This window comes from Oxyura jamaicensis, chromosome 5 (assembly GCF_011077185.1).
Source record: "Oxyura jamaicensis isolate SHBP4307 breed ruddy duck chromosome 5, BPBGC_Ojam_1.0, whole genome shotgun sequence".
Classification (NCBI taxonomy): Eukaryota; Metazoa; Chordata; class Aves; order Anseriformes; family Anatidae; genus Oxyura; species Oxyura jamaicensis.
In genome coordinates, this window is record NC_048897.1 from 53,624,568 (window position 1) to 53,651,515 (window position 26,948).

The window sequence follows — 26,948 nt, forward strand, 5'->3', positions numbered from 1 at the left end:
TCAGGATGCTGAGCTGTTTCAGGTAAAAGCCATTTCCAGCCCTGTGCTGTGACTGCTGAGGTAATTGTGGAGGAAGAATTTGTCAGGAGGGAGAGGCTTTGGCTGCCTGAACTGGAGAGCTTGTCTAGCATCAGCTGCAGAGGCCCCCTCCCCAGCACAGACCCCTTCCTCTCCTGCCCGAGGGGGGTACCAGCAGGCACAAGTCATGCAAAACCCCTCCATGTGTGGGGGAGCGAGGTGTCCGCCTGCCTGGAGCGTGCTCACCACCGAGCTGCTGCAGGAAGCTTTTGTCATATAGACTGATGGAAGTAATTGCTGGTATAGCTCATACAATGTCACTGCTCGTCTTGTGGCTTGTAACTTACCTGGCTGCCCGAGTCTCCTGCCTGTGATGGTCCTCCTCCGCCTTGCTGCAAGTGGTGTGTCCTCTGCTCTGCGTGCTGTGGCTCAGCTCTGCCACGTCTTGTGCCAGGATTTTCCTTCTTACTGCTTTTAATCCAAATGAGGAGGGCTGAAAGGAAACATAGGCCCTTTGCAATCTGACGGAGCTGCAGGTGGCTCCCTGATGTGATGTTAGACACTTGTGTTTTCCCTATGCCTGGCCAAGGCAAGGCAGGGGGACGTGAGCCAGAAACCCTGCGGTCCCTGCTGCCAGGGGACGTCCCCATGGGGTTCTGGGTTTGGTTCTGGGTTTCCTTCTCCCAGCTCCTCCAGCTGGGTGCAGCCCTGATCGCTGGTGCAGTTTGGATAGATATAACTGGTTTTAGGTTCCTTATCTCAGTGAGTAAAGAACAAGTACCTGTTAACAGAAAGGAGAGACATTGTCATACCAGGCTGCTTCTGCACCCTGGGTTGTACAAAAAGCCCCTGCAGAGGACCTGAAGGCCACTAGAGCATCTTTACTTCCCAGGCTGGGGGACTCGTATTTGGAAATACTTTCTTCAGCCTCATTTTTAGGCTACAAAACTCTTGTCCTTACAGCTTGCTACGTAACATAATTCCAGCTGTCTTCAAAGAGATTTTAGCTATAATGGAAATGAGGAAATAAATTGCCAATTTTATGCATTTTGTTTTTTATTACTGCCAAAGACTAGATGGAATAACTTGTATCATGACATTACCCATATGCTGTGTGGTCACTGCTGACCTCAAGTCTCTATAGATAATGGCTGTTATAAAATTCCAAAAAGTACTTTACAGCCTTAATATTATATTCCTCTAACAGGAATATTTCAAACTTCACAGTAATAAGTGTTTGGATTTAAGTATTACTTTCTTTAATGGCAAATGTTTTATAACTAAGGTCCTGGATGAAGCTACACTGCTGAGAAAGTGCTGGTACATGAATTTCCACAGAAGACCTTTAGGGTATTCTTTCTCTTTAAAAAAAAAGTCATTCCAGAGAACTGAAATCTTATTTTAGACAGCAAGTAGAGGAGTGACCCTGCAGCAGATGGCACAAGAACACGCTGCCTGCTGCTGAAGATTACAGTGCATCCAAAGCACAGCAACAGAAAATGTTTGTAGCTGTCTCTGATTGAAGCTTGATGTGGTGCCTCTGAACTTTTCTAGACTTCAACGCTTTTTGTTTCACAGCATTTGAAACAAAGAGCTGTAATAATCTCTCCTGAAGGTCAGTGGTCGCCGCTCCTGGCCTGCAAGCGTCCAGCCCTGTCTGAGCTTGGTCGGTGCCAAGTGTCACAAGCTGCCCTGGTGCTTCCCCCCTGGTGCCTGGCGTAGGGAGGGAATGGCTGAGGTGAAGAACAGCCAGTCTGATGTGAGATGGTTTGATTGTGAGCTAGATGCTCACATCTGTAAGAGTGGTCTAGGGACGCAGACCCACAGCTGAGAAGATTGTTTTATTTTTAGATATTACGAAGTTTTGAAGGCAGCGAGGGGCCACGCGCTCTGGCTGCAGTCCAGGAGCACACTCACCCTCCCTGAGCAATGATATCGCGTTTCCTCATATTAGCTTACGTTTGATGTGTTCTTCACTAAAATGCTCTTGGCTTTTTAGTGAGAAATAGGTTCAGACAAACTGCAGTGCAGAGGTGCAGTGGCACCGTGTGTGCACGTGAGCGAGCTGCACCCCAGCCGAGGGAGCACTGGGGCTGGCAGCTGGGCACGTGCCCGGCTGTGTTGTGCAGCACCTGAGACCTTCCAGCTGCATCAATTTTTTTTCAGATATTCTGAAAATTCTACCCAGAGTTCTTTTCCATTAATAAAAAATGGAAGGGAATATGTGGCAGGAGGTTAAATGTTTCAAATCGCAACCAAAGTGGTATGAAAAATTCCCTCTGCTCAAAGGTAACACCACTTCTGCAGAGAGTCACTGCAGTCACTAACCTATTTGAGCTCAGATATTTGCAATCATGTTTTTTAATTAAAAAAACTAAGCTGAGAGGATTACATGACTTAGGGAAAAAAAGCGCTAGAGTATTAAGTCATTATTATTAAAAAAATAAAGTATCGGTTAGAACTGTGAAGTCTGGTGGGGAAGAAGAGAGGGCGATGGTGTATATAATGTATTTTTTTGAAAAAAAAAAGAAAAGCATCCTTGTTATCATCACTCCAGCCTAATTGTTTCCAAGTGCATATATTTTTGATTTAGCTGTTTACATACCTCTTTTTTTTGGCAGATTTAGCCATGTGCCATGAAAACACACTGTGCACTGCCCTCCTGCCTGCAGCGGCCAGCTCCAGCGCTGGGGCATGGGGCGCACCGTGGCCCCCTCTGCCTGCACCGATGGGGTGAGGCTCCTGTGGTGGGTTGCTGCCCTCGCTGTGCTGCCTGCTGGGGGGCTTTTGAAACGACCCCCATAAGGACATGGCTGTGCTCCAAATGCGGGGCCCTCTGGTCTCCTGGTGATGGCTCTGCAGAGCCTGGCGGCTGCTCCTCTCTCCTGGTGAGCACCCACAGCTGGCCTCCTCCTGCAGACCTGCACCACCAAGCGTCTCCTGCTCCTGCCCAGCTGCTTGCTGGTGCTCCTCGAGGAGTTTTGGGGGCTTCCTGTTAAAACATGGGCAGGGTGAGTGACCCCAAACATCAGAAGTGGGAGAAAAAACACCTGATCAGTGGTGAATTGGGAACTTTAGAGCATTGAATTTTTGAGAAGTATGACAATTTGATTAAGAGCACTTGACCCAAGGTGTCTGGTGTGAAGCCCTGCCATGGCGCTTGTTTGCTCTGGAAAGTGGCGTCGGGGTTCAGTGGTGCCGCAGGAGGGTTTTGTGCTCCTGGTGACAGATTGCAGGGACTTGGAAAAAGCTGCCAGGAGTACACTAGGGACTGTTTGACAACTTGTCAGCTGGCGGCTGGTGGTGGCCAAGGCTGTCCTGCCTGAGCTCACCAAAGGCCTGGCTGGCCATGAAGGTGCACGGAGAACCTGCCTGCTGCTGCTCTGGGAGAGTGTCCTGTGGTCAACGAATGCACAGCTGCAATCTGGACTTCTTAAATTTTTTTCTTCCTGTTGCTCCTCCTTTTAAGGAGGAAGACTACATTTTCCATTTTGCAATGCAGATATTTTATTGACTCAGGAGCCAGTGCTGGGAATAGCCAACGTCTGTGTGTACATCATATACCTTGGTGTATTCCCACGTGAGGCTCCCACAGGAGGAATTTTGCAATGCAGAATAATGGAGTATAAAATAACTGGGAGCCCAGCAGGGCTGAGCCTAAACAAGCTGCTCTACAGGTAGGTGGCTAAAACATGAAGTTCAGTCAAGCTTATCATGTTAGCCCTTACTGTTGTCTGGGTTAGTACACCAGTATGTCCCCACGTGTTGTGTTTCTTAAGATGATGTGTGCATACATATACTGTGAGTTAGTTTCACGATAAATTAGCATAAACTGAAACGCTGCGGCTTCAGGCAAACAGCGAGCTAGGGAAATATTTAGAATAACTAAACAGTGCCAATAGCACGAATATGATGAGAATTAACAAACTTTCTGCATACCAAAGCAAACATATTATCTTAGTAATGAGGCTTAAGCACCAAATCCTGTCTGCATGTACTTCCATGCATGTGTCTGCGAAGGTTCACAGGGGGTTTATTAGGAGGCATTTCTTCATAAAGAGCAGTCAGGCGGTGGGACGGGATGCCCAGGGAGGTGGTGGAGTCACCCGTCCCTGGGGGTGTTCAAGGAAAGGTTGGACGGGGTGCCTGGGGACATGGTTCGGTGGGTGACATTGGTGGTAGGGGATGGTTGGAGCAGGTGATTTGAGGGCTTTGCCAACCTTAATGGGTCTATGTTCATAATGGTCCATGGGGCCATGACAGCCTTGGGGCAGAAACCCCTGCTGTTTCAACCACACATCCCTGGCGTAGCTCTGTGTGGGGCCCGGGTACCCGGGGCAGGGGATGCCGGGGCAGCTCCACACGAGGACCTGGGGTGAGGAACGTCCCCACAGGGCTGGGCACAAGCAGCATGTCCCGGCCTGGCAGTGCCCTGCCTGCTCAGCCGGGGTCGGCTCGCTGCAGGCCAGGCCGGTGCTGGGATCGGCAGCAGCGCCTTGATGCAGCACTTATGGTCCTCACCGGTACACACTGTACCTGGCATCCTCCTGAAGCTTCCCGTGCCCCTCTCCTGCCTCTCAACAAGCACAGAACAATTTGTCCCCAGGGCTGCCTCTTGCTCGTTGTGCTTGCATGCATTTAGGGCACTTTCTCCAGAAAACTCTTCTCCAGCTGCTTCCCGTGCCATCCGCGGGTTCTCCTCATCCGGCTGAAATGAGGGCACTGAGGAGCTAAATGCTACTTGTCTCTACCCCCGTAGAGAGTAAAATTGCCTTTTTCATGTTTGTTGCTTCTCTCTTCTTGTTGTCTTTCAGAGCCCTTGTTAAGCCACGATGTCTTAACCTTGGGAAAGAAATTGGCCCACAAAATGAAAGGTCTTCACAGCAGAGGCCAGGGTCCCCATCTACAAGGACAGACAGGTACCTGTGGTTTCAGGCTTTGACAGCAGAGCCTCAGGGTGATTAATTCTGTGGGAAAGATTAACAAAATCTTTTACAAAATATTTATAGAGAAGAATAGCTTTTAAAATCATATTCTTTTTCTCTACAGATGGAAAAGGTTTCAGAGAAGAATACAGGATGAAGAGTAATGGCTTTAAACTAAGACACTAGATTTAAGGAATATGTGTAAGGAAGAAATCCTTCTCTCTGAGGGTGGTGAGGCCCTGGCGCAGGCTGCCCCAGGAGCTGTGGCTGCCCCATCCCTGGCAGTGCCCAAGGCCAGGCTGGATGGGGCTGGGGGCAGCCTGGGCTGGGGGCAGGGGCCCTGCCCATGGCAGGGGGCTGGAACCAGGTGGGCTGTGAGGTCCCTTCCAACCCAACCCGTCCCATGGTTCTGTGGTCTCAGGCTTTTGGAGAAGACAACCTAGCTGAGATGGGCTGGCTGCCTGACCCTCCTGCTGGCATTGAAGTCTGCTACTGTTTCCCCAAAGCTGGACGCAGACTGCCGTGGCCAGGAGGACTGCTGGCAGTCAGAGAATAAATTGCTCCCCTGATTATCTGTCCCTTTATTTTTCAAACAACAGTTTTCAGTTATTTGGCCTCTTCCCAAAGCAGGACAATTGCAGTAACTAACCACACGGAGCACTCAGAATCAGAAGAAATGTTCCAGGTTTGTGTGACAAACAGTGAGGCGCTGTTATTTGTGTCACAGACTCAAGGCAATGAATTTGCATTTTCCTGTTCTTTGCAAATACAAAAGAAAAATAGGAAAAGAAATGGAGAGGGGAAAAGAAACCGAGCAGGGTGTGGAAGCATGCTGAGGCACACATTACCTGCAGCACAGCAGCCAGTGACACCGTGGGAAAGGCAGCATCACTGGAGCCTCTCCTCCCAGCTGGATGAAGACCCAGCTAATGCCACATTAGGTTTTGAGGTTTCAGGCGCTAACAGGGCATGCAACTGTGATGCTAAAACTAATCCTCTCCAGCTGTCCTTCTGCTGGTGTCACTACCTGCTAACAACCATGAGAGCTTGCATAGAGCAGTACAGCCTAGTGCTTTTTTCCTCTACCAATTAAATTAACATCTTTGACATCTCAGCTTTTGGCAGTGGTTTTTGGTCTCATGATTTTTGTTTACTGCATGCCATTGCACTACAGCTCAACTGCTGAGAAAACTTTCAGCTCACCATTAAATTTGACCTTTTTTTTTGGAGTAGGTGGAGTCTGTGCGTGAGCTCCCAGCCTTGGCAGCGTGGGCTCCAGCAGCTCGCACCACTGGTAGCTCTCTGGGCAGGTGGGGGCTCGGGCCATGTGTTTCTATGGGGCAGGAACTGTGAGACCAAGTGGGGTTGCTTCAGGGGCTTTGGAAGCTTGGGGAACTGCCGGGAGGGTCTGGGCTCCTTCTGAGAGCCTGCACAGTGGAGAACCTGGCTCATCCTGGTCTGCCCAAAGTCCTCCCTCAAAACCCATGCCTAGTCACAGCCCTGCTGTCTCAGTAATCCGTGGGGACACTTCTTAATTTCTGTTTGATTTTGGTTTTAGGCTGCCAGAGCTGCTGAAATTACATATTTGGAAAGTGCAGCAGGAAAAATTGACTTTGAATGTTTGAGAGGGAAGCAGATGCATCTCCTTCATTAAGGAAAGAGATGATTCAAAGGTGGGTAATACATTTAAATAACAATTGAAAGGAAGCACTGCCAAAACAGCGGGAGACCTTTGGGTAAAATTATACGTGGAAAAATGTTTCCTGCCTGAAAGTGCAGATCTGCGTGAGTGGTCAGGGCTGGGTGCTGCAGGGAGCCCAAGGACACCAGGCAGCTTAACCCCCAGAAATAACTTCTGCATATAGATTTTTCAACTCTATATTGTTCCATTGATGTTAATGATAATAGAGAATTTCTTTTTTCTGCTTAATGTACGTTGGCCTCTCCACTCATTAAACCCAAAATCACAGCACATCATTTAAAATTGTATCCAGAAATGATTTCCTCTCTCTGCTAAAGCCTCTGCTGAATGTCCACTATGAAGATCTGAAATTCAATTACCTCTCCCTGGCAGCTGGGGAGATGAGGGCTGGAGAGACAGGAAGCATTTTGTTCAAATTTATTGTGGAACTAAATCAATCTCCATATGAAAAGACATATCTTAGTTGGTGTAGGCTGCTTTCAGCCCAGTATCAATAAGTTGTAGGTCAATAAATGGAAATCACTGAGCTGCTTTTTGGCCAAGCTCTGCCTTCTCTGAATCCTCCATTTCTGGTTTTCAGCTCCATTGTTGCATAGGTTCAAATTTTTCTTTCTTGGCCTGAAATACCTCACCTACCAGTGCTGACCGAGCAGTTCGGTTTCTGGTACCTGTGTTTGCTTTAGGGGATGGACTCGGGAATTCAAGGCTGTGCTTGTGGATGATGGAGCGAGCACGGGGCAGGTGAGAAATGGCTGCACATGGTCGCTGCTGCTGGGGACGTGTGTGCTTCTCCCTGCACTGGCACTGAACTTCAAGCCATGGGGACCACCCCAGCCCTGCAGAACGACTTCAGCTGCAGCCCTGAAGACCAAGAATGAACAATTTACCAGCCATGGTGGTGGCAAGGCAGTGGCAGGCCTTTCTTGTGTCCCCAGCCCCAGGGGTACATGACCGAGGGCTTTGGGAGTGCTCTGCCTGTGAGGGGCCTGCTCCTGCACCCCCAACACGCACAGACGAACAAAGACACGTTCAGGTAAGTGGTGCTGTGCTGACATCTGTTTCTCTGTAATAATCCTGTGCTATGTAATAATAAACCCACTGCACTCCAAATCCACCAGGAAGAAAGCCGCTTATTAATGCAGACAAGTGCACGGTCGTTGCCTTGTTCCCCTCTGCAGAACTGTAAGTGTTTTGAAGCCTGTCTCGTCAGCTGTCGAGGAGCAGACAGATTTGCATCCCTCGGCTTTCTGGCAGTGAGGCAGGGCAGCTCCTCCGCTGAGCACAGCCCGCAGGAGAACCTAGTGGAGGATGTAAGGCTTTAACCTGGGCCGACCGCTCAGTTCCCTTGTACTCGTGGGACACTTTAGCATATCAATAGTGAGTTTTTGGAGTGCATCTCCTACTTTGGACATGTGAAGTAATGCAGACAAGTCTGCTCAACCTAGTGAATTGTGGACAGTTCAAGCAGGGGGCCAGGGCCCCCATGCTCCCCCCACCCCGGGATGCGGAGCAGCTCAGAGTGGGGCTCTCCTTTAGGGCCTTTTGTATATTTTTAAGGTGCTGGTGTCACCTTTGGTGACACCAGCACCTTAAAAATATACAGCTGGGTTTGGGGCCAGCTCCTGCTGCCTGCCCAGCACAGAGGCTTTGGTACCTGTGGAGGTTACTGAAGTTTTAATGTCATTAAATTAATTAGTCATTAACTGCTGCCCTGGGAAGGGGGAGAGTGGCCATCCCAAGGTTCTCTACATTTTTTTTTTTTTTTTTCTCCTTAAGGCTTCAGAAACATTTGCCTGTAAAACCACTCTGAGTTATGAAATCTGAGTCCTCCATCAGACCAGAAGTTTGGGGCTCCTTTAACAAAACAAACCCCACAAACAGATGACAAAGCTCCTGGGGAGGGTTTTGTTCTTTCTGAGAGTTTTGATTTGGAGTGCTGCAGATGTGCCCTCATGCCTGGCACGACCCTGTGGAGCGAGCAGCATGCTGAGTGCTTGTCGCCGCTTCACCATCCGTGCGGTGGGACCCGGCAGGAGAGAGGTGGGGGAGTGAGGTGGGGATGTGGTACTGGGGTCCTGCTGTGCCCCCCCACCAGGGGGGTGCCCCATCCTGCTCCCATTTGAGGCAGACACAGGGGGAGGCAGTGCTGGAGGCGGCTGCCAGCTGGAGGACGCTTTGAGCTGTCCTGGGTGACAGCAGAGGCCTCTGGTAAGATAAAATGCTGCATGGCAAGAGCTGTGAGATCACAAGTGCAGCACAAATTCCACTTCTGCATGCAGGGCTTTCTCAAAATTGAGGCTTAGAGGCAGAAAAACGGATCTGCACTTCCCTTTGCAGGGCTCCCTGGGTTTACCGCATTTAACCTTAAATCAGACTGAAGAACTGCGCCTGCTGCCCTCCTGGGGCATCATCCCGGAGCAGTCCTGGGCTGCTGCTGGCAGGAGGCAGCTCCGTGCAGCCCGGCGGCTCCCTGCACAGGGACCTGTCTCCAACCTGGTGCTGGTGATCCTGCGGCACTGCCCGCTCCGTCCGAGTTTGCTTCAGGTGGGCAGTTCTGTGCTGGTACCCGAGCACCCAGATGTCTTTGCTAAGGCATCCAAAGGCATCCAAAAGGCAACCAAGGCATCCAAAAAGCACATTGTGGGTCGATTCCCAGGAATTAACAAACTTTTCCATGGTTTAACCAAATAAAAATGATGCATGTGCTAAAATCTGAGGTCCTTATTTTTAGTGTAAATGGTAAGGGTATGGGAAAGGAAGCAACAGTGCCAGAAAGTTACTTTTAGGGTATTGCTAAAATTTCCCCCTTTCATGAAAACCTGTGAATGTGCCAAAGGGCACAGATGGAGCAACCCCTGTGTGTGCATTCAGACAACAAAGAATGGAACAGTCTGGAAATTACTGTCCACATTACATTTCAGACAATTGCTAAATAAATTAAAGAGTTTAGAGAATAATGCAAATTATGTGGGGGGAAATAAGTATCCCTTGCATGCACACTAAAAGCTGCAGCAGCACTAAGTGGATTTGTAGTGACTTTCTGCTAATGAAGTGAATTAGAGAAAAGCTGTTGAAGTCATTGGTGTTATTTTGATAAATCTGGTGTCCCTGAGAGCTTCGGGCAGGGTGATGTATTGCGTGTCTGTCAGATGGCTGGCCTGTCTCACCCCAAATCGCAGGCTGCTGAAGGTCCCGTGGCCAAAGCTGGTGCTGGTGGGCTGGGAAGGTGCATTGAAGCTCCTCCAGAAAGTGCAGCTTTCCTGTTTGGAGGAAACCTTGGATGAATCCTTGGGTTTTTGATGTAATCACCTTTAATGCATTTATACATTATAATGCATGCCCTGTGCTCTGAGGCAGTTGTGTGGTCAGTGCTACCCGCTGCCCTCCAGCGTTCCCGTACGTGCTGTAGGTATGACTTTTCCTTTACAACTCGCATTTTTCCAGAGAATGCTCCTTCATCCTCAAGGATGAAAAAAAAAATGCTTAAAAATAGTGGCCAAAGAAACAGCTAAACGAAATCGTCTGGAAAAAGCTCTTCAGCCAGATGCTAAATCTCCAGTTTAACTCGATGGGGTGAGGCAGCACAGGACTGGGTTCGGGCACTGGCTCTCGTACGGGCCCTTGGGTTACTTCACTGGTGAGAGAATTTCTCAAGTCCCATAGATCATGCCAGTAAGACTAATTTTCCTTTTCCTTATTTCTTTTCTCATGTGGACTTGAAATCCTTCATTTTTTCTTAGCAAGTTGTAAATTATGGAGACTTCTGTCTCATTTTGGCCAGGTGCATCTGGCCAGGTTACAGAACCCTTCATGGGGTGGCTCTCCTGTGGGCATCCCAAAGAGGAGCGTCTTTCACGTGTTCAGGAGGATACCAGAGGTCTGCTTGCTGTGGGGAATGCTTACTGAAATCTAACAGACCTTGCTAGCTGTATGTGGTGTCAAACATTCTGTCCTGCTAATAACAAAATGCAGGCGAGTTAAAAATGTGAACACGGCCTGCGCATATGGCTGTGCTAGTACAAAAAGACAAGCAGCTTGTAACATATGACATGGAAGCTGTTTTATTTTATGGTAGAGAAACGAAACTTTTTCTAAACAGAAAAAGGGATGAATCATTCTTGATGGATTCATTGTAGTCATTTATGTTTCAAATACTCACCTTCCGCACTGTGGCTGCCTCAGGTTACATCAGGAATGTAGAGGTTTTAAATGCCATTTTGTTGTTGGCTACTTGTTTTATGTTAAAAATAGCCCTAGATGTCCTTACTATTCTGTTCAGGTAAACGGAAAACTGCAAATTCTGTGGCTGATTATGCAGATTGCTCTGACCCGATGAAAGCTGATTGTCTCACTGCAGCAGCAGAACAGAGCAGGAAGGTTTGGAGCATTGCAATGCACGAGGAAGGATCCTGGGCACACGTTACTGAGCGAGCGTGACAGGAGTAGGTCTGGCAGTTGCATCTCTGATTTCTGTTTCTCCTCTTAAATCGGTGATTTTTTTTTTGACTAGGCTTGGCGAATTTACTTTCCTTATTTTGCCTGTCCTGGTGGTAGTGCGCCTCGGGACCGTGATTTCTGTGGGCTCTGTTCTCAGCGCTGAGGGCTGCGGGTACCCACAAGGACTCTGCCCGCTCCCTGTGGTGCTTCTCGCATGGCCGCTGCACGACAGCATTTCCTTGCTGTTAGGGGCAGGATAGTAGCAAAACCTTGAAACAGAGGCTGGTTACTGTTCCAGCATGCCTGGAGGTGACACGAGGTGACATCTCTGTGGCCTGAGAGCTGAGTGACAAGGGCAGATCTGCGTGTGGGCTTGTGTCGCCCGCAGGGACTGACCCGGAACATCTGCAGATGGCAAAGGGGGGCCTACGTGCAGCCTGCCTTGGCAGGGCCTGGGGAAGCTCTGAGGTGGAATAAAGGGTACAGAGGAGCAGCCCAGGCATAGGAAGCAGCACCTGGGGTTGCTGGGGAGGAAGGCACACCCCAGGCAGCTCAACATCGATGTCCATGGTGGGTGGTGGAAGAAGGGAAGAGCAACTGACAAATTAAATGGGATGGAAAATCTGATTAACGCGTATCTTTTCATGAAATAACGTCTTCCTGGTTTCAGGAGCGCAGCAGATTACAGACAGCTGTTGCAGTAAATTGTCTCAAATGACAAAATGCAGAACCATGGGGAGGGCTGGTGCAGGGCAGGCGGGGGCTGCGGGATGGGGCTGGTGCAGCACGGGGGTGCATGGGGAGCTGCAGCACAAATGGCAAAGGCTGGAGAGGATCTGTGATGCTTTACGTCTGCACAACCTGCTCAATATTTGTGACCTGTGCAGCGGCGTGCAGGGCTCGGAGAGCAGCCAGCAGCCGAGCAGCGGGCACTGCCGCACAGGCACAGAGCACAGCGCGTTGCTGCGGGCTGACACTTCTCCTTCTTACAGCCATGCACTCGGGTGGGCTCTCTCTGGACAGTTGTGCTCCACCAGGTGTTCGCTGCCATTTATTGCTGTCTTTTTGATATGTGTCCTGCAATTCAGATATGTATATAATGGGGATGATATACAGTTGTACTTCAGACTGAATGCGAGCCATCTGTCAAAAACAAAAGCTAAATTCTGTGTAATGAAAGCCACAAAATGATTGATATTTCACATTAAAGGGAGAGCTGAAAAAAGCAATTTTGTTTATGGGCAAACCTGTGTCTGGCACATTTTTCATGTCATATAAAGATGGAAATCTCACCTTATGGCTATAGATTGCAGCTATATTTCAGTCTTTATAATTGTGGACAGATATGCATGTGCTTCCACCTAAAGAGAGATAATTCTCTGTGTATCATTGATAATGAGTCCATCTGAACACACCTTTTGCTGCTTCCCGAAGGTGCAGTATTTCCCATTTTCTGCCCTGAGAAGAATGTGCTTCTCCAGGTAGATCGGTAATTTGATTGGTGTGTGGAACTTCTTGCTACTGTCAGCTTACTTCTAATCAGTTCTGGGTATCTGCAGATCCAGGGGATGGAGGCTAAGGAGGGAGCGGCTGGGGAAGGGACGGGGCAGCAGGTCATACATCCCCACCTTACATCAGAGCGTGTGTGTGGAGTGCTGATGAGACAGCTCTGAGTACCTCTGAGTTGTGCAAAAGCTTTAATTACTGACTACCGTGTTTTGTAAACACTTTTTACGTGAAACCACAAAGCCATCAGAGGGGAGGGGAGGGGGATGTCCTCCTCCTGCCCCTCTGAGAGGGGCATCTGCTTTCCTGGCAGCCTGGCCGGGGTTCAGAGCATGCTGCAGTCAGCCCTGCTTGTGGCAGGGTTGGCCTCGGTGGGGCCTCCAGAGGTCCTTTCCCACCTGCACTACAATATACCTTCCGTTTAAGCATGTTGCTTTCTCCTCCCTATCACCATCAGATGAAAGCTCTAATGGCCACACTTGCAAAAATCAGCTGGCACATACTATCATAGTCATGTAAAATAAAAAAAAAATAAAATATTTTTTTCCCAGAAAGAAAAAAAAAAGAAAATAATAAAGGCCAGAGATTTTAAGAATGGGCACAACTTTCAGAAAGCTGTACTAGAAATATGAAAATAATGGAGAGCTGATATGTAGCCATGTATAGAAAGGTGAAGATTTTAAGCATGAGGGTTCTTATAAATATATTTAGCGGTTTGAAGGCTTTTTTGATCTCTTTATAAGTGTAAACAGTGTGACTGGAAGTTCAGAAACCCGGTTTGTTCTGGAAAAGATGATTTGGTCATCAGCAGGGAACCAGCCAGGAGACTGATCAGGAACGTGACTGCATGGGAATCCGTACAGTGGTTGCATCAGCATCATGGTGCAAGTTAGATGTTGCTAGAATACTTCAAGTGTTGTCTAACAAGCTTCTGTGAAGACCAAGATGGGCAGAACGTTCGTTTTGATGGCCAGTCCTACTGATTGTGTAGAAGAAGATAAATACTTTATTTTTTCCTCCTTGGTTTCAGGGGAAATGCCTTCTACGTTCTGATATCAATCCATCTCCAAATCCTTTTATTTTCTTTGCCCGGTTGTTTCACATTTACTTCTTGTTAAAGCTTCCCAAGAAACAAGTCACCTCTCTCTTACAATAACATCATGAATCGAAACCACAACTGTCCTGCGCAGCAGCGGCACGCGAGCAGCACTACGCTTCGGCAGCTGAACTCTAGATTTGTATGCGAGCAGCTTAGCGGTGGGAAAACATCATAAGTAGGATTTTCATGTCTTCAGTGATATTAAACAAAAGACTGTTTCCATGTGACCCTTACCTACTTAAACAAAGTCTCACTTTCTCTCACCTCTCTCCCCGTTCCCACAGAAGTGCTGTTAGCAAGGCACTGTGGCAGGAGGAGCGCTTTGTGACGAGGTGTGAGGTTTGATCTCTTCAGCTTCACAAGGAGCTTGGTGAGAGAAGCTCCCTCTTCCCAGCACAAAATGTTAACCTTACAGGAGGAAACACAAGCCCTGCCGTGCCGTGGGTGGTGCTGGCATGTTCGTGCCTGGGTCAGGCTCACTGGTGGGACACGGCTGGGGCCCCTGCTCCTGCCGTGCACGTGGGGTCACAGCCACGGGGGCTGGGGGCACAGAGCATGGGATGTGGGAATTCCCACGGACCCCTCTATTGGGACTGGGTCCATCGGGTTTGGAATCCAGCCCCTCTATTTGTTTTCAAATGTAAATTTTTTTTCCATGCTGACACCTCTTCTGGAACACACCAAGCTGAAAATCCATCTGTATTTCTTTTGCTATCGATGTTTAAAGAGGGAAATCCTGGCCTTGTTCCAGCACATCCCGTTACCTAACTGGACATGCTTTGGCAGCCAGGGTGCTGCGCTTAGTGACCAGGCCAGCAGTAGGAAATCTTCCACCTCTCTTCAGAATTATGGCCTCCCAGACCAGGAATAAATTATACTTTAGCTGCGTAAGGATGAGAGAAAAATCATGAGGTGAACATGCCTGGAATTTGCATTTAATTGAAATCCAACTGAAATTATTTCCCCATTTGTCTAGATGTGCTCTCGTCATTTTTCCAGCCATTGGGTGTTTTCTCAGTGGTGACTTTAACACAAAGCATGTTGAAGCTCAGCGGTGCTGCCCTGGCTGAATGGTTCTGCTACCAGAGACTGAAGATGCTTTTGGACTTTGTGACATTAAGCAAAAACAAAGGACATGTTTTGGGGTTTGAAGTTTTGATATGTGAAGTTTTTCACCCAAACCATATGCTTTGAGGTTTAGTTCTTTGGACAGCTGTACAAAAAGATGTGTCATTTCTGGAACTCAGTTTTCAAAGTGGTTGCCTTAGTTTTGATTAAAAAAAAAAAAAAAACAAAAACAAAAACAAACAAACAAACAAAAAAAATCCCAAAACTGTGACTGCAAGATTTGTGCTAACAGTTTTATCTTCAAGGACTCTGTGGCAGATCCTACTGGGACCGGTTGATGTCTGTGGGGTGCTACCTAGGGCCATTTTAATATCAAGAAGCCAGTGAAAGCACCTGCACTCTTCTGAGATTTTATTTAATCTCGAGGCTGTTTCACACCATGTCTGTGTGCTCTCCCCACGCACCATGATGCTCTGAGCTGCGGGGGCAGCCCGAGGCGATGCCCCCAGCATTGGGGTGAGAGGCAGCTGCTGGGACACATCCTGCTGGGCACAGCCACGCTCGCAGCCTCGTGCTGGCTGCTCATGTACACAAGAGGCAATGCGACCTGCACGGTGCGTGTCTCCCTCCCAGGCTTCTGCTCCCAGTGTGGTGCAGGGACTGATTTGACTCGCTTCATCCCAGAGCAAGTTCCCAGGGGAGGATAAAACCTGCCGGAGCAGTCAGGAGGCTCTGACTTACAAAGCAAACAGTCGAATTTTTAAATCTGAAATCAAGAGATTGATCGACAAGGAGGACAGTTTCCAAATGCTGACCCTGTGAGCTCCCGGCGGGGTTGTGGGCTGCCCTGGAGCTGGGCACTTGGTGGCGATGGCAGCTGGTGACAGCCCTGCCCCATGCAGGATGTGCCACTGCTGTGCCCGGCCACCAGGCAGCCCCTGCGGCATCCGCTGCGCTTCTAGGAAATGATGGCTTTCAGGAAAATGGAGTTTTCTGCTCCCTGGAGGCATTAAGCATGCAAATACAAAGCATCCTCTGGGGTCTTGTAGATAGTGTTTCTGCCTGCTGTTGTTTCCCCTGTTTCTTGCTCTCAGCAGGGGAAATATGTGCACTCAGGCAGAAGCCGGGCCCTGCAAAGGCACCATGCTCCTGTTCAAGCTTGTCACCCAGACACACTTGGAAGCAGTTGCTGCTTGAAGTCTGGGCACGAATTTGTGCATCCAGAGGGGCCATGCTGAAACCTTTTGGGAGCACCATTGCCCACTGCTGCTGCTCTCCTTGTGCTGGGCTGGGGACATGAGCCCCTGTCACTGCTGGTGCCACTGCTGTCCCTGTGGCACTGGCGCTGGTGAGCTGCAGTGCCATGGGCGAGGTGGGTGCGCCTGCAGGCGAAACTGCTTTCTGAGCATTGCACACAAGTGTGCTAAGCAGAACAGGGAGCTGCTCATGCTTCCCTGTTAAAGATATCGCCATGATTTGGGGTGAAAAAGCGAACACTGAACTTCCCTATACCTTCAGGAAATATGTGCCTCCTTCCCCTTCAAGTGACGTAATCACCAGCTTATGGATTTTATTAAAGTAATTCCAGTTTTGAGCTGAAGAACAGCGAATTGATAGTTTTCACTCAGCTAAGAATGGAAAACAGACACAGTGGCGAGAGATGCTGCCAGCAAAAGTGTTTAATGTTAATGCTTTATTTCAGTAATAACTTCTCATTGTTAACGAAATAGTGTGAAATAAGTCAAGATGAGATGATTTTTTTGTAGCTTGAAAATGGATGACCACGGGCAATGGATTGCACAGAGCTGTGCAGTGCAGCACGATGTTAAACGTTGCTGTGCCAAAGTTGTGTGCAATTAAGTACTTATCAAACGCTACCACGGAAGACAAATGAACTCCGTGTGCTGCTAATAACTGCTCAAGGGGCATGAGAGAGCTCAGCTCTGGGAGCTGATGGGGCCGGAGGGGTTGATCTGGCGGTGCTGGCAGCAGGCAGTGCCCCCCGCTGCAGCCCCCTCCTGCTGTGCCACACAGCTGCTAGCCCAAACGTGCACAGAGTGCCCAGGGCACCTGCTAAGCTGATTGCCGGCCTTCTGCATGTACCTTTATTCAGACAGAGCGAGGAACAGTGTGGGAACAGGAGATGGTCTTGCTCTCTGCACATCCTCTCCATCCACAAGCTTTTGCTGCCCAGCCTCCCAGAAGAGTGGGTGCAGCCCCTGGCTGCGAGGACCGGGCTGTGGCGAGGAAGTGGGCACAGACATTTCGGCGAGGGAGAGGTGCCGTTCTGTCCGTGGGCTGCAGCGTGTTTTCCTGGCTCGTGCCAGACGCAGCTGAGGCGGGACCATATTGTCTGTCGCGCCTGTGGCAGCTTTCTGCCGCACGTGGGAAGGCCTGCCAACCACTTCTATTTTCGTTGCCCAGGCAAACCAGGCTGCGTTCACAGGACAGTTTCCATGACAAAGGAGGCAGCTCTGTAGCACCGCAAACATTTGTTCTACAGCCATGGGCTTGCCGAGAGCCATGGGCTTCCCCCTCCGATCAGCACCGGGTGCCGGCGGGGCGCGGGGCCGCCATGTCGGCGCCTCGGCCTGGTGGCGTGGCTGTCTGCTTTGTAACAGCCAGCGCCGCTTCTAATCGAAACGGAGTCTGGAGCGTAAATGTTTTACTCACAGAAAATTGTCAGAGCAGGCTTAGCAAATGCTGCTGGAAATCTATGAGCTTTAAATAACTTCCACATGTGAATACAGGCCCTATTTATTAGACGAAAAAAAGCGATTAATGCTTTTGGTCAACACATCTAATTCAGTCTTACGCATCCCATCTGTCACCAAGTCACTCTGAGATTGTTAAATGCGTGAGCAGTGGCATTTCATACATTTTAAATGCAGTCTGTGGGAAGTGTTTGCAAATTGGAGCTGTGGAGCTAACAGGAGGAGGCGAGGCAGTGCCCCCGGCCCCCCTCACTTGTCTGGGCCGTGGGTGGCCGGGACGCTGCCCCGCCGGGTGCTCGGGGGCTGCGTGCTCCGGCAGCAGCGCCCCGAGGAGAAGCTGTACGGCAGCGAGGGCTGGGGGGGATGAAGGGGCCATGGGGTGAGCTGGGAGCAAGCACCGGGGACGGCAGGAGCGCGTGAAAACGTTTGGAGGGAAACCTAGAAATTGGCTAGCTAGGAGTGAGGTGGAATTGAAGGCAAAGGCTCTTATTTATTCATTCATTTACTTACTTATTTATTTTTATTCTTTGGTGGAACGCTGTTTGTTTAGGGATGTTTTCAAAGATTCATTTGATGCCCTCATTTTTTATTTTTTTTTATTTTTTCCTAATAGAAGCAATCCAGAATACCTCAGATTTGGAAAAATACTCATTATCATAATGTCCTGCAGTGCTTTTCTAATTAGTAGTCAATGTTAGTTCAAGACCGTAACTATCCTGGCAGGACTAAATCACATTTTCACTATAGCTAAACATGTATTTAGCAAGTGAATTTTAAATCTTTATCTGCAGTGCCTTCTCTGTCATAATCTTTATACATCTAGTTTTGTAATAAATTAGAACTGGGATAGCTGTGGAGTGAAATCCAGCGGCAGCTGTATCTCAGTTCAGATTTGCATGCCCCTTGGGTGTTTTGCTTCACCAGGAGTTCTTTTTCAAAGCCTTTTCTGAATTGAAAATTAAAAAAAAAAAAAAAAAAAAAAAAAGGAGATGAGACAAGAGCACATCTCCTTTGTGCAGTGTGTGCTTTCATACCCTAATCGTTCCATAGATAAAACATTAGGCTGGCTCCCTGATGCCACAGCCTAAGATCAGTCCAAAATATTCAAAAATACCATATGTCTGAAACATGAATTTTTTCCTTTAACTGAAAATGCAGAAACTCTGGCAAAGTAAGAGCAGGTCAGGCAGCCACAACCTCATGGGATGGCGAGGGGTGTCTTGTGGCAGGAAGACAGCTCCGGGTAGAAGATGGGGAAGATTCCTACTGCTTCCCTGTGGGTGGTGGGTTCCCAGGGCTGGTTTCCCACAGCTGAATCTCCGAGGTGGGATTTGGCTCTCCTCTCTGAGGAGCAGCCAGCAGAGATGCCTTGGCCATGGTTCCTCTACCCCTGGGGGAAGCAATGCCGGACCCGGAGCTGCTGCAGGGATGCGTGGGCTGAGCTGGGCACAGGGAGCAGTGCCGGGTTCCCAGCACAGGAGGAGATCCTACAGCCTGGGTTTGCAGCTCCGTGCAGCAGCAGTGTCTGTTTGGTGGTGTGGTACGGGGGGAGAGCGGCTGGCACAGCGCTTCGCTTTCCACAGCTGGTAAGGACACACTCTGCTAGGGCTGGTGCCTGGTGCTTATGGTGGTCACGGGGAATCTCACTGTGTGCTTGGTACAGCTGGTTGTCTGATCACTAGTCTAAAGAAACCCTGAGGTTTATTTTTTTCCTGCTTTTTATAATTTACTCCCTTTTTTCTGGGCCTAGATGTTGTACAAATGGGATCAAAAAAAAAAAAAAAAAAAAAAAAAAGGAGACGTTACTAGCCTGAACAGTGGCATGCTATTAGTATTCAGTATCTCTTCATGACACTTCAGTACAATAACTACTGCTGGGGACGTGACCAACATCAAAAAATTAGAATTTTGTTGCACACAGAAATATTCACAAGGCTGAGGTGGTTTTTTTAGTCTGAGAGGTTTCTTGCCTAGGTTTTGGGGCAGGAACTTGGAGTGGTTCATGTCTGCCCTCTCCCATGTGCTGGGAGCTCGAGGGCTTTTGACACCGCAGAGGACTCCCTGGGCAGCAGCGTGCTGGTGGCTCCTGTCCCCCCAGCCAGGAGATGGCCCCTGCGGTGGGGTGGGCACGGGTCTGGCCTGGGAAGGGGCCAGGAGAGCAGGGAGGAGCCCTAGCCTCACTTTCCTGTAGCCTGTGTTAGCGCTACCAACCTCTCGTTGTGTTCTGTGTATCAGACATTTGGACACTGTCATAGAGATTTTGTGCAGCTACTTGTAAAATGGTCCCTGAGATGTATTCAGAAAACATATCAATTTTTTGGGGTGTGTAAATAGTTTAATTATAATCTGGAAATAGCAATAATATGTAGTATTTTGTAGTTATTTACCATAAATATTTTCAGCATAAATTAATTTAGAAACAGGATTATAGAACATGATCAAAATTAAATGCATGATTGCTACAAAAACCTCCCTGCTAGATGTAATAACCCAGCTCTGGATTCGCGATGCGCATGTGCCCAGCAATAGAAAAGAACAGACTTGTTCTTCTGTGCTTTGGCTTTTCCTTATGGCTCCAGTACAAATAAATTTGAACTGAACTGGTCAGTGTGGAAATGAAGGAGAACCCTAAAATGAAGTAGGAGGAAATAAACCGCTCCAGGTACTGTTAGGCAGAAACATCTCTGAGTCTGAGTGGCTTTGAACCTTCAGAGGTTAGAAAAACATCCACGATGTATCCCATTATCTGCTTCTCTCACTTTCCTTTCCAGCCTGTCTTTTAAACAGTTTGCCGTGAAATGACAGCAGCAAGCACAAATATCTGGTAACAAGGCCCATCATAAACATGAAGGCAAGAAAGTGTCTCCAAGAATGAGATTTCCAGATTCCTTGCATCTCTCTGAAGTCTGTGAAGGGATTTGATTCTGCCTTCTGGTCTTAGCCAGAAGCTGACAGCTCCTTGGAAGATAAGCCTGCACTTTCATTTCTGTTCAGACACACTCTGCTCTGCCTGCAGCCCGGGCAGCCCCTGGGGGAGGCTCAGCAGCTGCAGGACAGTGGCTCAGGACCCCCTGCACGGCTCCCCATGGCCTGGGCACGAGCTCGTTACGTGCAGACCTCGATGTCGGGAAGGAGGAGGCATGCCTTCTGTGTGAGTAAAGCCAAGTGTGTACCACTGCTATAGCTAATATCTTGTCTACTCGTTTTCAGTTCATATCTAATTGCTAGAGAGACAGAGAACAGTGCTGCAGTTAAACTGTTAGGTTTTCCTCCTGCTGCTCTGGGTGCTGAGGTCCCGCTGGTGTCGCACAAGGGCCAGACCTTTGCTGGGAGGAACGCAACGTGCTTTGTGTGGGTTCGCATCTGTCATCACCACGTGGGGACGGCGGCTGTGCCTCTGGGTCTTGTTGTTTTGTTGGTCACAAAAGTGAGCAGCTACGATTTTGTAAATAGGCCCTGGCATGGCTGGCTGCGGGCTGTTTGCTGGCGGTTGTCCTCAGGTGGGGCCCTCCTGGGAAGGGCGAAGAAGCCATGTCCCAGGGTCCACAAAACCAGCCTCAGCCCTCAGAACATACAGCCCTTGCACATCATACCTGAAAGTTTCCTGGTGGCTCTAAGGAAGCTGTGATGCAGTCGGTAATGCACCTTGTGAAATCTGCCAGTACCTTCATACATCTACACACCCTTCTCTTTAAAGCAAAACCAAAACAAACAAACAAACAAAACAAAACAAAACAAAAAAACAGCTTTTATAAGGTGACTGAAGAAGGGATTCAGCGAATTAAGGGTTATTCTCAAGCTGGTTTTTGGCTACATTTCATAACTGTTTCTAATGTAAAATCGTAGTGCGCCTACCATAAAATATATTGTTATTTACAGGAGAAAAAAGAGAAGTAATGTAGACTTGTGGTCTTTTTTGTTAATGAAATGAATGAATGAATGGCTGGTAGTCTCACGACACTATTACAAAAGGTAGAGGAAACAGTGCTGTGAAAAGCAGGTAAGTATTACAGCCTGCTGCACACCCACAAGTTTTTTATAATAATGTGAGGAGAAGAGGCTGGGGCAGGACCGAGCCAGCTGGGGACTTTGCTAGCTTTGTGAAGCTGAACTGACTAGAATGAGGCACCTTTCACAAGGATGGAGCATTTGTTTCTGTTAACTGGGTAGAGGCAGTATAAGTATGTGTTCATGGTTGGATGTGTACAGCCTGAATGTTGCAGATTTTTTGCTGTTAGTCAGGGGAATGGCAGTTGTAATAACACCCATTGTTTTAGTAAGATACTTGTAAAACCCCTGAGACCCTGCTGATAATGACTTCTTAATAAGGGAGAGATGAGAAGTGGAGGAATAGAATTAAGTACCCTACATGGATATGTGACCACATATGGATCTGAGTATAGAAGGGAAACAATTAGAGATATAAAGGAGCAACTCAGAACTTCCTCCAAAGAGACACTTCTACCAAGGGCTCATCCTGCTGCTTTGCAAGATCAAATGCTTATCAATATGAGAGACAAACTAGTAGGATGCAAAACTGAACCTGGCTTCTGAGTTTTGGCCACATAACTTTGTGACTTCTTGAAACAGTTTTATATGATCAGGTAGCTGTAAACCTAAGAAAAATGGTAGAAAAGCTGTCAGGATCAATTTTGTTTTGAAATCTTTGGAACATTGCTTGATAAACATTTGTTGTGGGTTTTATAATATACACATTTTATGGAAACAAGGATCTGATTTGTCTCTGTCTAGTCCCAAATGAACACTTTTTCAGCATATTACTCTTTGGAGAATTTTAATCTTTTCATGTTTCATTCTAATTAAAGATTAAAACAAACATCAAGATCTTCCAGAAAAACGTGCCTCGGCCCTATCTGTGAGATAGCCGCTGTGAGCTCAGCGCACCGCTCAGAATGAGCCCTGGTCACCAGGACCCTTACACAGCATTTCATCATGGAATTGACTGGCACTGATAGAATGGTCGAAACATTTCAGCAACCAGGCTGAAATCATCAATATGATGAGAAAAAAAGCAAAGCAAAACAGTAGGCTGTGACTGAAACTCACGCAGACGGAAAAAGCTTTACATAGGCTTCTGTGGTTTAGAAGAAACTCAATTTTAATAAAAGGGTGTATAGCCTCTGTAAAGCTTGCAGGATCAGTTGTTCAGGCTGGAAGTTCTGCTGTTTGTACTTCACCAGGTAAACCTTAAGAAAGGGCTGGCAGATGTTCTCAAGGGCTAGTAGATGTTCCCAGAACTATCACTGATGCAGCCACGTCCTGCGGAGAGCAGCCCCGCTGCACAAAAACAAGTACACTGGGGTGCACTGAAGTCCTGGTGTAGGATGTCCAAACTACAACGAGCCTTTTGCAAAGCTCATTTATAGGGATGAGCATCATCTGAGGTGGCTGAAGTGTGGACTCCACTGTGGGTGACTGTTCAGCACGATCGTGTGGGCTGTACGAGCCATGCACTAAACCCAGACACATTTAGCCCCAGCGATGCCCATCAGGGAGCACCCATCTCCCACCTTTCCAGGCAGAGTGCGCATGTTGGAGTGGCTGGAACGAATCTCCCTTTTTCAGTTCCTCTGCATCTGGCTGGACTGGTGCTTTCACCAGCAGCTTGAAGGGCTTGAATCCATTTTCAAGCCTTAATTCTAGACCTGAGTTGCTCTAAAAACCTTTTTAGGTGTTTCAGCTCCCCTTTTTGTTTATATTTTCCCCCCATGTTCTTTTTCTCCTTTAATGACTTCCTCAAAGCAGATGCTCTTCAAACTCTCTCTCTTTCAAGAGATATATTCTCTCATCTAAAAGAGAATTTTTCTCATCTGAAGAGTGTTCAAGAAGACTTTATTGCTTTGGGGAGGAACATATACCCAGAAAATGCGCACTTTGCAGGGACTTTAATCCTCAGGCCTGCAGCAAGAAGAAGAGGCTGTGGTTGCTAATATTTATGAAGCTGTCCCATTTTTCTGCCTTAGATCTGAGAAATATTGAATTTTGGGATCTATTTCTGTGTTCAATCCAGACTCCTTCTGGATAGTAGTCTTTGGATATAAGAGTCTTTGGTCATGGCTATGATATCAGAAGGGGACTTTTCCTCTCTTTGGTGGCACAAGAAAGTAGCTTCTGCATCTCTGCTTCCTCCTTCCTTATGATCTTCCAGCCTGAAGTAGTCTGGTGTGTCCTGTTATGAGAGGATCTGGGCATGAAAGCAAAATCCTTGTGTCAACTCCTCCACGCCTTGTAGACTGAAGGGAGTTGGGCTTCTTTGTCAAAGTCTGCCTCATCTTGAGATCATTCTTACACCTCCAAGCCTGCCTGCCCCACCATGTGGGACATGTGCTGCTACAAGTGGCAGCTTCTCTCCTCCAGCGCAACAGCATGGCCAAAGGATCTCCTCTTTCCCCCCACCTTGCCCTTGCCCTTTTTGCAATGGGATCAGCGCATCCTCTGATGGAGCATGTTCCTCTTTCTCTGTGTCCTTGGCCCCTCTGGAGGCAGAGATCCAAGCCATCCCCATCGCATCTTCCTGCCTCAAGAAGCTGCCAGGGACTATTTGCGTCTCAGTCTAAGGATGAAGACTGGGAAGTCTCATTGTCAGAGAGTCTTAGGGTTTCTACCAGACCCTGTAAGGAAGGTGGGCACCCAGCCCCGCTGCAGTGTGCACCACGTCCTCCTCTCAGTGACAGTCGCTGTGCCTGCCTCTCCAGCTTGCCTCTCTTCAAACCCAGCCACCCATAGCCAGGCGGGTTTCCCTGATGCATCCCTGCCTTTTGTGGGGCTCCTGTTCAGCAAGTGGCTCACTCTGCCAGATTCTGGTATCGGGCACAGATTTTCTTCTTTCACACATGAATTAGTTAATACTTACACCATCTTCAGATGGTTTATTTGTCTACTAATAAGATTAGCAAGGAATACACAAGGGAGGATGCTCAGAGAAAGAAACAATTGCACACTTCCAGCATGTATTTATGTCTTTTAGCTTGATGTGTGCATCTCTGATTTCACCAGGAAAAATGCAAAAGCACCCTTAGATAATTTGACTTTAGGGAACCCTCATGACGTCGTTTTTCAATGCACAGTCTCCAGATGCATGTCTTGTTGACTGCAACGGTGTAGATTGCTTCTTATAATCCAGTCCATCATTTTGATGAGCTCCAAACAGCTCTGGGAGATGTGCTTTAATTCCCCTCTCAGCAGCCATTTCAGCATATTTTTTAATTGTGCGGGCATGCCAAGATGCAATATGTGCTTTACTATCCTGTCTGCTGAGTACTGCAGCTGCCCCAAGCTTCTCTGCCTCCTGCCTTTCCAACCCTTTTCTAGGGCCAATCTCAGAATAATCTGCCAGAGCTCTCAGTGCTGTACACTCAGGGATTTTGTCCTTCAGTAGTGGAAAGTGCTCAAGAACTCGTGGGAAAACACATTGTGGACTGGCAAGGAAACGCTGCCTGTGAAGCCCCCGCTGTTCCCTGAGAAACACAGGCAACCTTATGCTGGTACTGGGGCCGACCCCAGTCTCGGTTTTCCCCAGTGGTGTTTCAGATCCAGCAAACAGCTGCAGCACAGTTCCCTTCCAAGTTATGCCTCTTACCAGGACAGCAGCAGTAGCAGGTGCCGGCACAGCGAGATGGGCACAAGCTCAGATCCTCTCGTGCCTCGAGGCGGTTCGTCTGCTAAGAAGGCTTGTTAACATGCAGACGCCTTGGAAGCGTGAGCTGGCTGGGATGCACGCTTTGTATCAGCAGCTTCGTGTTCAGGTGGAGGCTGACGCCGCCAATATGGTGCTTTACATGTACACCGCGCAGCGAGCGGGGGAACCTGCAGCAGATCCATTTGCTGCCTGGTTCCATTTCAAAAGCCTTAAATGGCTTGGCAGACAAGTTGAACTGTGTTAGGTAGTTAAATTGCACGTGGGAGAACTGAGGTGATAATCTAAGGGTAATACTTGCAATTTGGGTTTTAATTTCGTATCGATCTCTTTACAGCCCAACGGACCAAGAAGGCGTCACACTGACGCCAGGCTGACTTCAGGCTGGAGGATCTAGTAATCCTTTCAGAGGAGTTTGAGAAGATCCATCAATCTTTTCGCCCTATCCCTTTCATTGCAAGTGTGTTGTAGAAGGTAAGTCAGAGCTCATCCAATATCAAAGCTTTAATTGCCTGCAAGGATCAAGAACAGGGTGGCTTCAGGACCAGCACCTTGTCTCAGATCAGGCATCCTGTGTCTTGGTTTTGGTACTCAGTTTCTGCTCAGCATTCACCACATCATGGTGCTTGTGTTGTTCTCAGGGTTAGAGTGGACTGCTCTTTACCACCAAGACACACTCTTTTTCATTCATTAATCTTCTAGCCTTCTCCAACATCTTTCTGGGAATTGAGATACTCCCACACAAAACATCCTGAGGATGTGTGTTTTGAAGGGGGATGAAATCTTAACTGCAGTGCACCAAATACAAAGGAAATGCTAATAGCTATGTAGCCTGGAGCCTATTTGTATATTCACAGTGGACTGGGGATATTTTCTTGCAGCCTGGCACTTCTCAGCGCACGTGGCTGAATTCCTGGTATGTGTCTTCTCTGTGCTCGCCCATTTGTCTCTCTGACATGACAGCTATGGAAATTCCTGGATCCACGCATATTTTGGGTGAATCTCACTGCACGTGAAGTCATCTGTCATTTCACTTAGTCTGTTTGATAAAGAAGCATTGTCCTTACTTGCATCCGGCAATGAGCAGAAGCTGTTACTAATTTCTATTAAGTGAACTGCTGGCTGTAACTGCATCAGAATATTTTAATCCATCTTCCTGGAAAATATAATCTGTGATCACTCTGGGTGTGCCAATTTTTGTGAATGCAGAAGTTTCTTATCTATCTGCTCACTGTGATATTTAAATTCAACCCAACCCTCCTCTAACTGCTTCAGCAATAGGTTTTTGCATGCAACAATAAGCTTCACTCAGAAAACAAATGATACAACTATGAGAAAAAAATGTGAAAATTGGTTTCTAAATGCATATGCACAACTACTTATGTCAAAAGAGTTTATCAGTTTGTCCAATCATTTCAGCAAGTCCCACATAGCTTATCTTCTGCTAGATAGCAAAGCACATATTTCAAATACTCATCTAGAGCATAACAATTGGTTAGCTGTTGTTAAAAACACATTTTCCCATGATCATGGATATTCATTGAGCAGACAGACCAGCGTCACTGGGTTGCTTGGTATAAACCGGTTGCTCTAATAGGTGTGATTATGTATGTATATATGCACAGTTTGATAATAGGACTGAAATGTTTGTGTCGTGATTGAATGACTTCTTTCCTGTTTAAATATTGCCAGATGGTTTCTTCTGGTCAGTGATAGCTGTAACTTCTGAAGGTTAAAGTGATATTTTTCTTGAGAAGGAAGAAATTTAACTTTCATTTGAAAAATTGTGTGGCTGTGGAAAGCCTGCTCAGGTTCTAGGAAG

General features: G+C 47.8%; 1 long non-coding RNA gene across 1 annotated transcript; it reads left to right on the top strand.

Moving 5' to 3' along the window:
* The first annotated feature begins 244 nt into the window (after nucleotides 1-244).
* On the top strand, nucleotides 245-21,955 carry LOC118168537. The gene is made up of 3 exons (XR_004751632.1): nucleotides 245-256; nucleotides 6,502-6,616; nucleotides 20,241-21,955. It is a non-coding gene; the product is annotated as an uncharacterized LOC118168537 (long non-coding RNA).
* The last annotated feature ends 4,993 nt before the right edge of the window (nucleotides 21,956-26,948 follow it).